The following is a 9,967-nucleotide window of genomic DNA, read 5'->3' on the forward strand; positions in this document are numbered from 1 at the left end:
TATGCACAGAAATTCAATCAAGAAAATGACAGATACGAGCCCTTGCTCTGTTGAAACTATGACCAATCTCGGATTGTATTAGTAGTATTGCAATAAAGCTTATAAATTTATCGGCTTGATATCAAACTAAAGAATATAAAGATTCCCAACAGAGAAGTATTCTTGTGGTTTCAATATTAATCTTTTATTCAGTTATATGCATTGGAACTGAACAGCGCCAATATTGATGTACTACTACACGCATAAAAATCATACATTACCTGAGAAGGTAGGTGATAGGGGAAGTCAGCTCTTAAGAGTTTTTCTGATAATCAAGATCCTTCTCCCAGCTTTCTTTGTTCCCCTCCCTTTCTTTTTTCTTCCTTTCTCCTTTTATCTTTGGTATGTGGTTTCTTAACCAAAAATGTATCAGATGAACATGCCTTCCTAGTTTGGAACTTTCCAATCATTGTCAGATAGGCGTGTACATTAATAAGGAATGGAATGTCATAACACTACCCAGAATGCACTTTTGCTACTGCTGTAGTGTTACCTGCTCATACCTAGATGGCACTGTTGTATACCATTAAGGGTTAACTCATACATGTCTGATATCTTCAACACTACACATACCTCACATCTGGAAGCCTTATCTCAGAGCTGAGGGACAAACTTTGATACATGAACCAATTATAATATAGATTTAGAAGAACATCTTGACACTTTTCACATTGTGGAATTTATGTTCAGATAAGAAATACAATGAAGCCTCTACTACCACAGGTGGCATGTATCTTCTAACTGTCTAAATGATGATTGAATATTGGTTACAAAAAACACAACTTCCTCTGAGCAAAGTCTCATTCCCAGGGGGCGGAGCCTGGCCGCGGACTGGTATGGCTGCGGGAGTCTGACCTCTCCTGCCTCACACACTCAGCCTGGAATACCTTTTTAGCTTGAAAATGGGCAAAGTCGGCCGGTATCAACAGGGAGAAGGCAGGGCTCCTGGAAAACCAGCAGCAAATCAGGCAGACGTTGCTGATTTTTTTTTATTTTTTAAACGCCACAAACATATCTCTGCGTCTCCCTCCAAGATGGCGCAGGACGCCAACTCACAGCTAGAGCGGGAAGAGGAGATAGCCTCAAGCGACGATGTGGACTCAAGCCGAGAAAAGGCACTCACGGCAGTGGTGTTGAAAGAGTCCCTGCTGCAGGCCCTTCAGCCGGTAAGAGATGACCTTGCTGATATTAAAGCGGATCTTCAAGCCATAGGCACTCGTTCAAACTTCAAAGTAAATGTCTCAAAATTGGAGATTTTAAACATAACACTTAATAAACGACTTGTAGGTCTACTCAAAAATACTTCCCCTTTTGCGTGGGCTACGTCCACTATTAAATACTTAGGGGTACACATACCTCCCAAACTATCTAAAATATGATGCCAACTTTAAGCCCCTTCTGAAAGAATGTATGTAATACCCAAGATAACCTATAAGTTACAGATGCTCCCAATTGCACTCCCTCAGTCCTTTTTCAAGATCATGAGAACTACCTTCTCGAGATACCTGTGGAAATTAAAGAGGCCACATTTAGCCCATTCTCTGTTAATCAAAACTAAAGACAAAGGTGGACTGGGCTTGCCTGATGTTCAGACCATATATAAAGCTATACAATTAGGTCAATGGATGAACCTGGCCTTCCTTCATGATTATAATCCCAGCAGAGCAGAGTTGTCAGATACTCTAAAAGGGCGCTCGCTTAAAAACCTATGGATTCCCCCCCAAACCCAACAACCAGAATAATAAATCTGAAGCTGAATTGCTGGTTAGAGGGTCTTCACAAACCTGGAGCTCACTTGCCCCTCATCTGGCCCCAACACCTTCGCCGTTACTTCCGGCAAGCCTGATACCTGTGGTTGTAGGGAAAGACTCACCATCCTTTAGGCCAATGTGGGAACATTTGGATCACATATCAGTTGGGGAGTTCCTTGTGGGTGGAGTGGTTCCTGACCTAGAGAATTTGAAGGAATACTTACCAAACTTTTCACTCACATTCTTACATATTGCTCATTTTAATAGCTGTTGTAAGGAATTTGTTGGGAGATTTTTCCCACTTAGGGAAAAGACAAATTTTGAGTTATCCATATCCACACCTGAAAGCCGTAAGAAAAAGCTGTCAAAACTGTTGCGCACATGCAGAGATGCCATGGACACTGGCACTCCGGGGTATATAACCTCTTGGGAAAAGGAACTAAATATCATGCTGTCAAATGTGGAAAAAAACCCACATACTTCAAAACTCACATGGATTTTCCAGGTGTGTTCGGCTGCAGGAAACTCAATATAAAATTGTCTCTAGATGGTATAAGACACCTGAATTCCTTTATACCCATGGTCTGTCATCCACAAATGTATGCTGGAGATGCAAAACACAGATTGGTTCACTCACCCATCTATGGTGGTCCTGCTCTATGATTGTACCTTTTTGGAGTGAAGTAGAGCGAGTGATAAATGAATTCAGAGGTAAACATTTGGCATTAACCCCCTATTGCCCTTCTTGATTGTATCTCGGAAAACTACAGACCTTCCTCTTCAAACTTAACAACCCATTTGCTGATGGCGGCCAGGTCCCTGATCCCCCTGAGATGGCTAGATACATCACCTCACACGATAGATCAGTGGTTAGAGAAAGTAGGCCAAATATGTAGATTTGAAGAGATGTGCAGCAGATCATCTAGGTCCCACCACAACTACATACTGATTTGGAAACCATGGTTGTCCTCCTACTGCACATTGGATATGTAGTATGACTAGAAGCAAGTGCAGCACCCTATGAGAAACTTTACTGTGAGGTCCCCCCCCCCTCCTCCTTCTCTCTCTCTCTATATATATATATATATATATATATATATATATATATATATATATATATATATATTACAGTATTTCCCTTATTTTTGTTTCTTTTTTTTTTTCTACAAAATCATCTCCATATTATATTTTGTTCATTTATCACTGATTAGTGGAGTATTTGTTTCTATTACTCTGATATGGCTCGCATGAATCAGTACTTGTATCTGCTATTTGTAAGAGCCGGTTCTGCCGGCAACTTAATTGTTACTTCACCTGTACTTATTGGTAAATGTCTGATATCGTTGTATTGGAGTATGTAACTCCCTTATCCTCAAAAGCTCTAAATGTTGACTGTATGTATACTTTGGTCAATAAAAACATAGTTGACAAAAAAAGTCTCATTCCCAGAAATCCATACCAAATATTGACTATAAACTGTTCATCATAACTAGAATAAGTAGATATAACTGTTCACACTTCTGAAAAGGCACAACAAATCCCCCCTTCATTACAATGTAATCCAAGAGATTACACCCCATACAGGGAGTGCAGAATTATTAGGCAAGTTGTATTTTTGAGGATTAATTTTATTATTGAACAACAACCATGTTCTCAATGAACCAAAAAAACTCATTAATATCAAAGCTGAATATTTTTGGAAGTAGTTTTTAGTTTGTTTTTAGTTTGAGCTATTTTAGGGGGATATCTGTGTGTGCAGGAGACTATTACTGTGCATAATTATTAGGCAAATTAACAAAAAACAAATATATACCCATTTCAATTATTTATTTTTACCAGTGAAACCAATATAACATCTCAACATTCACAAATATACATTTCTGACATTCAAAAACAAATCAGTGACCAATATAGCCACCTTTCTTTGCAAGGACACTCAAAAGCCTGCCATCCATGGATTCTGTCAGTGTTTTGATCTGTTCACCATCAACATTGCGTGCAGCAGCAACCACAGCCTCCCAGACACTGTTTAGAGAGGTGTACTGTTTTCCCTCCTTGTAAATCTCACATTTGATGATGGACCACAGGTTCTCAATGGGGTTCAGATCAGGTGAACAAGGAGGCCATGTCATTAGATTTTCTTCTTTTATACCCTCTCTTGCCTGCCACGCTGTGGAGTACTTGGACGCGTGTGATGGAGCATTGTCCTGCATGAAAATCATGTTTTTCTTGAAGGATGCAGACTTCTTCCTGTACCACTGCTTGAAGAAGGTGTCTTCCAGAAACTGGCAGTAGGACTGGGAGTTGAGCTTGACTCCATCCTCAACCCGAAAAGGCCCCACAAGCTCATCTTTGATGATACCAGCCCAAACCAGTACTCCACCTCCACCTTGCTGGCGTCTGAGTCGGACTGGAGCTCTCTGCCCTTTACCAATCCAGCCACGGGCCCATCCATCTGGCCCATCAAGACTCACTCTCATTTCATCAGTCCATAAAACCTTAGAAAAATCAGTCTTGAGATATTTCTTGGCCCAGTCTTGACGTTTCAGCTTGTGTGTCTTGTTCAGTGGTGGTCGTCTTTCAGCCTTTCTTACCTTGGCCATGTCTCTGAGTATTGCACACCTTGTGCTTTTGGGCACTCCAATGATGTTGCAGCTCTGAAATATGGCCAAACTGGTGGCATCTTGGCAGCTGCACGCTTGACTTTTCTCAGTTCATGGGCAGTTATTTTGCGCCTTGGTTTTTCCACACGCTTCTTGCGACCCTGTTGACTATTTTGAATGAAACGCTTGATTGTTCGATGATCACGCTTCAGAAGCTTTGCAATTTTAAGAGTGCTGCATCCCTCTGCAAGATATCTCACTATTTTTGACTTTTCTGAGCCTGTCAAGTCCTTCTTTTGACCCATTTTGCCAAAGGAAAGAAAGTTGCCTGATAATTATGCACACCTAATATAGGGTGTTGATGTCATTAGACCACACCCCTTCTCATTACAGAGATGCACATCACCTAATATGCTTAATTGGTAGTAGGCTTTCGAGCCTATACAGCTTGGAGTAAGACAACATGCATAAAGAGGATGATGTGGTCAAAATACTCATTTGCCTAATAATTCTGCACGCAGTGTATATAATCTGCCCCCCCATGTCCAAACGGAGGGATTTAATAAATCATTGTCTGATAGATGTTGCTTCGGATTTTCCCTCTGCATGAATACTCATCAGGTTCCGTTTCAGTGAACCGATCTCAAGTTCCAATGTCTTAATAGAGATGGAATTAACAGCTGATACACTGGTGGCAATGACTGTGCCCGCTACTCCAAAGATTATGGCAGCTGTAATCGCAGAAATGAACTGCTTTGGCTGTTGACTTGTTAAAAACTGTTCCCTGGTCAAGGTTTTCCTTGTCTGTTCCAGGATCTGTGTAATCCTTTCTTGGGAATAACAGACATGTATTTGATACCACATCTTTCTCTCTGGAGACAAAATCGCTGAAATGTTGAACTGTCTTTCAACGAAGACGCGTGGATCCAAAATGACGTAGATCTTTTGGGATAGAACCCTCTTATTCGTCAACATGAATCTTGTGGTATTCTGCAGCATGATCCCAGATTAAGGGCTTGGTACAACGATCGGCTCGACGTGGCACTCCTTCCCCAAGATTAGGACGACGTAAATAACGACGACAACCCTCGATGCCATCATGCTCCTGTAATATATTGTATGATAAATATAAGCACATACATCTTTCACTTTTTATCACTCCTGCAAGAAAAGAGTTCACACTACCATACTTCTTTGATTTGGCATAGATTCTTTTCTTGAACAGAGCAAGTTCTCGATTCAAAAGTGAGTCAAGAGATAATTAGTTACAGAGGAAAATACATGTATAGGTTAGTACATTTGCATGTTGATACTTTACCAATCCTGGGTTTCCATCTAGCTGGAACCTTGATATCTCTTTACTCATCATCATCCGGTAATCTTTCCATTTGGCAAAGTTGTCTCTGCCTACACTTATCAAAGAGCCATCAAAAAATTCAATCTCAGCCTCTTTGCTGTCACATCCAATACCTGTTGAAAATAACTATATGACAATATAGTGGCGCGTGATCCTGTGTCAAGTAAACCCCTGATTGGCCCGATAAGTTCATCTTGGAGATAAGAATCAAGAAAATATCGGCCTTCAACCTGAAATAAATCACTTAAGAAATTAGAATGTTCACTTGTTTGATGCTTTTTGAGGACCTGATCCTTTTGCAGCGATGCGTCCTCTGGTGAACCCTGTACATTCCTGCTGCACGGAGGAGCAGCAGCCCCCTCCTTTGGGGAAAATCATACTTTTATCATATGCAAATTTCTTCACTACTAGCAAGTTGGGCGTTTACTTGCTGGTAGCCGCCGCATTTGCTGCTTCTAGACACGCCCTATCGCCTCTTGATAGACAGGGCCAGCAAGCGCTCTCCTCCTCCCGTTGGCCCCGTCTGCTGCTGAATTCCCGCGCCTGCGCCGTAACGTTCCTCGATCGACGCAGGCGTACTGAGTGAAGGACGAGCGCTTGCCAGCTCCTTCCACAGTGCGCCTGCGCCGATGACGTCATCCTAATGTGAAAGTAAAATTGAGGCACACAATTTTGGTATTTGCAATTCAGGCGATTTATTCTTTGTATCATATAGTGATATCATCCATTTGCCCAATCTGTTTCATGATAGGAACATTTTCATAAACCGGACGTTTCGGTCGCACAGGACCTTCATCTGCGGTTTTATCTATAACATAATAATCAACATGAGCTGGATCATAGCAACTGTAACGATCTAGTTAAGTGCATATATGCATATATAGTTTAATAAGTCCTAAGGGTATAGCAGAAAATATAGGATAGTCATGTATTGAATTTGGGGTATACGGAGTGTATATGTAGGACTGCTTGAAATGTAGGTGCCTTATAATACACGTCTGTGGGATTACTGATGCCCAATCAAGGCAGTGCCACATATATCTGCATATGTCCCCCAACTTCACATAAAAAAAGGTATTGGGAATTCAGCGTGCCGCCACCTGGTAAAGATGAGTAACCGCATTTGATTCCAGCCACATCATAGTCCCAGTAAACATTTTGTTGGTTGCATGAGTAAAATACAGCAGGACATCATGAGGCATATATACAATATATAATGTACAGTGCATTGGCTTGTGCCCCTAGCCGCCCGTTCTGGAGTCTTGCAAAGTAGGTCGCTATACAATATCAAGAAACCTGAAAGGAAAAAGTCTTGTTAAAGTCATTAAGTTCTAAACGATACCTGTTCAGACGGGTGTATGAGCTTGTGGGGCGCTGGATGCGTGGCGTCTGGATCGCGTGGCCGCTATTTAAGAGTGTATGGGGCTTGTGGTAATTCCGGTCATGTGATCGGAAGTCTGGGGCAGGCGTGTGCGTTCCAACTGAGACGTCACGTGAGCGCTGCGTTCCACTGTGGTGTTCATGGTGGTTCCGGTCATGTGATCGGAAGACTGGGACAGGCGTGTGCGTTCCAACTGTGATGTCACATGAGCGCTGCGTTCCACTGTGGTGTTCTGTAGGCATAGCGCTGATGCTCGTCTAGGGGGCCAATGTTTGTGGTGTTTATACATTGATGCTGCATAAAAGTTCTATGTCGAAGGACCAGAAGGTGTGGCCGGAATAATGTAGATTAGTCAAAATGAATATATGATGGGAATTATAAATGGCAGTATGTGATATATATATATAAAGATTATATAATAAAAGCTAATACTCTATAGTAGGTGGGATAACAGGAAAATTATAACCAGGGACAGGTAGTGAGATGGAGGGGGGGAGAGAGAAGAGAAAGAGGGGGAGGGGGGAAGGAAGGAGGGGGGAGTATCTCACCCACACCCGTTGCAGACAAAAATTATTCTTAGCGAGTCTGTGGAAGAAAGGAATAATATTTAGAACATCTTCTTAACGTTAACACAATAAAGGTAGGTATTGAACACAACTTAAGTATTGATAAGGAAGTTCAAGTATTTATAAAAAAATCACATTCACGATTCAGACCATTGGGTGAAAGTGTCCCCAATCTGTGAATCCAAAAAGCCTCCCTTTGTTTCAGAAGGAGGGTCCGATTGCCACCCCTCCTGGGTCGATCCACTTGTTCCAAAATTTGGAACCGGAGTTGTGAAATTTGATGTTTTCTGTCCGAGAAATGGTGTGGTATAGGTAAAAAATTGTGTCCAAGTCTGATGGTTGATTTGTGCTTGCTTATTCTGTCTCGCACATGTTGAATGGTCTCCCCAACATATGCGAGACCGCACGGGCATTTTATCAGGTACACCACATAACTCGATTCACAGGTATAGAATCCTTGTATTGCAAAGGTCTGTCCGGTACGTGGATGCGTGACATACTCTCCTTTAGTTACATTAGAGCACTGTGCGCAGTGCAGACAGGGATATGTGCCATGTCGTTTGCTCCGTAAATGAGTCTGTATTGAAGGTTTAATAAGGCTTCCCACATCCGCCTTGACCAATTTGTCCCTGATGTTGGGGGGTCTCTTATAACAGGTTAACAGGGGCCGTTTGAATTCTTCTATCTCAGGGTAGGATTTAGTCAGTAAGGGCCAATGTTGTTTAAAGGCCTGTTGTATCTTTGGCATAAGGGGGTGATATGTGGTTATGCATGCAACCCTCTTTTGGTTAGTGGGACGTGGCCCACGGGTCTCCTTGAGGCTGTTTAATGCCCTTTTTAGAATGTTCTCAGGATAACCCCTATTGGAAAATTTTTTGGTCATTGTGTCAAGGCGCTTGACTTTAATTGTGTCATCGGTAACAATCCGGTCAACCCGTGTATATTGGGAACGTGGTAGGGAGTCTTTTGTTGCCCGTGGATGGCAGCTCTCATAATGCAGAAGGCTGTTACGGTCAGTAGGTTTACTGTAAAGGTCTATTGTAAGTGCCCCTGTTTGGTCAATTTTTACGAGTGTATCAAGAAAACTGATCTCCTTTTTACTGGTGTGTGAGGTAAAGCCTAGCTCACTGTATACCTGATTGAGGTTCTCTACAAAATTGTGTATAGTGGATGTTGGTCCTCTCCAGATACAAAAGATATCGTCTATAAAGCGGTACCATACTTCTGCGTACTGGCGGAATAGGGGATTTGTATAGACAAAGTCCTCCTCAAATGTTGTCATAAAGGCATTAGCATAAGGCGGAGCCACATTGGACCCCATAGCGGTGCCCCTTCTCTGGCCATAATAAGTGTCACCGAAAAGAAAAAAGTTTTTCTTGAGTATTATATCAAGTAGGGTGAGGCAAAATTCTTGCTGTGTGGCAGTTAAATTGGAATTATTCTGTAGAAGTCTTGCTGTGGCTTCTATGCCCTTATCATGTGCTATAGATGTATATAGGCTATTTACATCTAGAGTGAGTAGGGTACTGTCTGGTGTAAGTGTTATTTCTTTCAGTTTTTTAATGAAGTCGGAGGTGTCCAATATAAAAGATCTAGATGTTTTGATGAGTGGTGTGAGAATTTTTTCCATATAAATGGCTAGAGGGGAGAGTACGGAATTGGTTGATGCAACGATTGGACGTCCTGGAGGGTTAATGAGGCTTTTGTGGATTTTTGGTAACGTACAGTCATGTGAAAAAATTAGGACACCCTTTGAAAGCATGTGGTTTTTTGTAACATTTTTAATAAATGGTTATTTCATCTCCGTTTCAACAATACAGAGAGATTAAAGTAATCCGACTAAACAAAGAAAACTGAAGAAAAGTCTTTTCAAGATCTTCTGTAAATGTCATTCTACAAAAATGCCTATTCTAACTGAGGAAAAAGATAGGACACCCTTGCCCCTAATAGCGAGTGTTACCTCCTTTGGCTGAAATAACTGCAGTGAGACGGTTCTTGTAGCCATCTACCAGTCTTCGACATCGGTCTGAGGAAATTTTACCCCACTCCTCAATGCAGAACTTTTTCAGCTGTGAGATGTTTGAGGGGTTTCTTGCACGTACAGCCCTTTTCAAGTCACCCCACAGCATCTCAATGGGATTCAAATCTGGACTTTGACTTGGCCATTCCAGGACTCTCCATTTCTTCTTTTTCAGCCAATCTTTGGTTGATTTACTAGTATGTTTTGGGTCATTGTCATGTTGCATGGTCCAGTTCCGCTTCAGCTTTAA

The sequence above is a fragment of the Bufo bufo genome, chromosome 8 (genome assembly GCF_905171765.1).
Source record: "Bufo bufo chromosome 8, aBufBuf1.1, whole genome shotgun sequence".
Classification (NCBI taxonomy): Eukaryota; Metazoa; Chordata; class Amphibia; order Anura; family Bufonidae; genus Bufo; species Bufo bufo.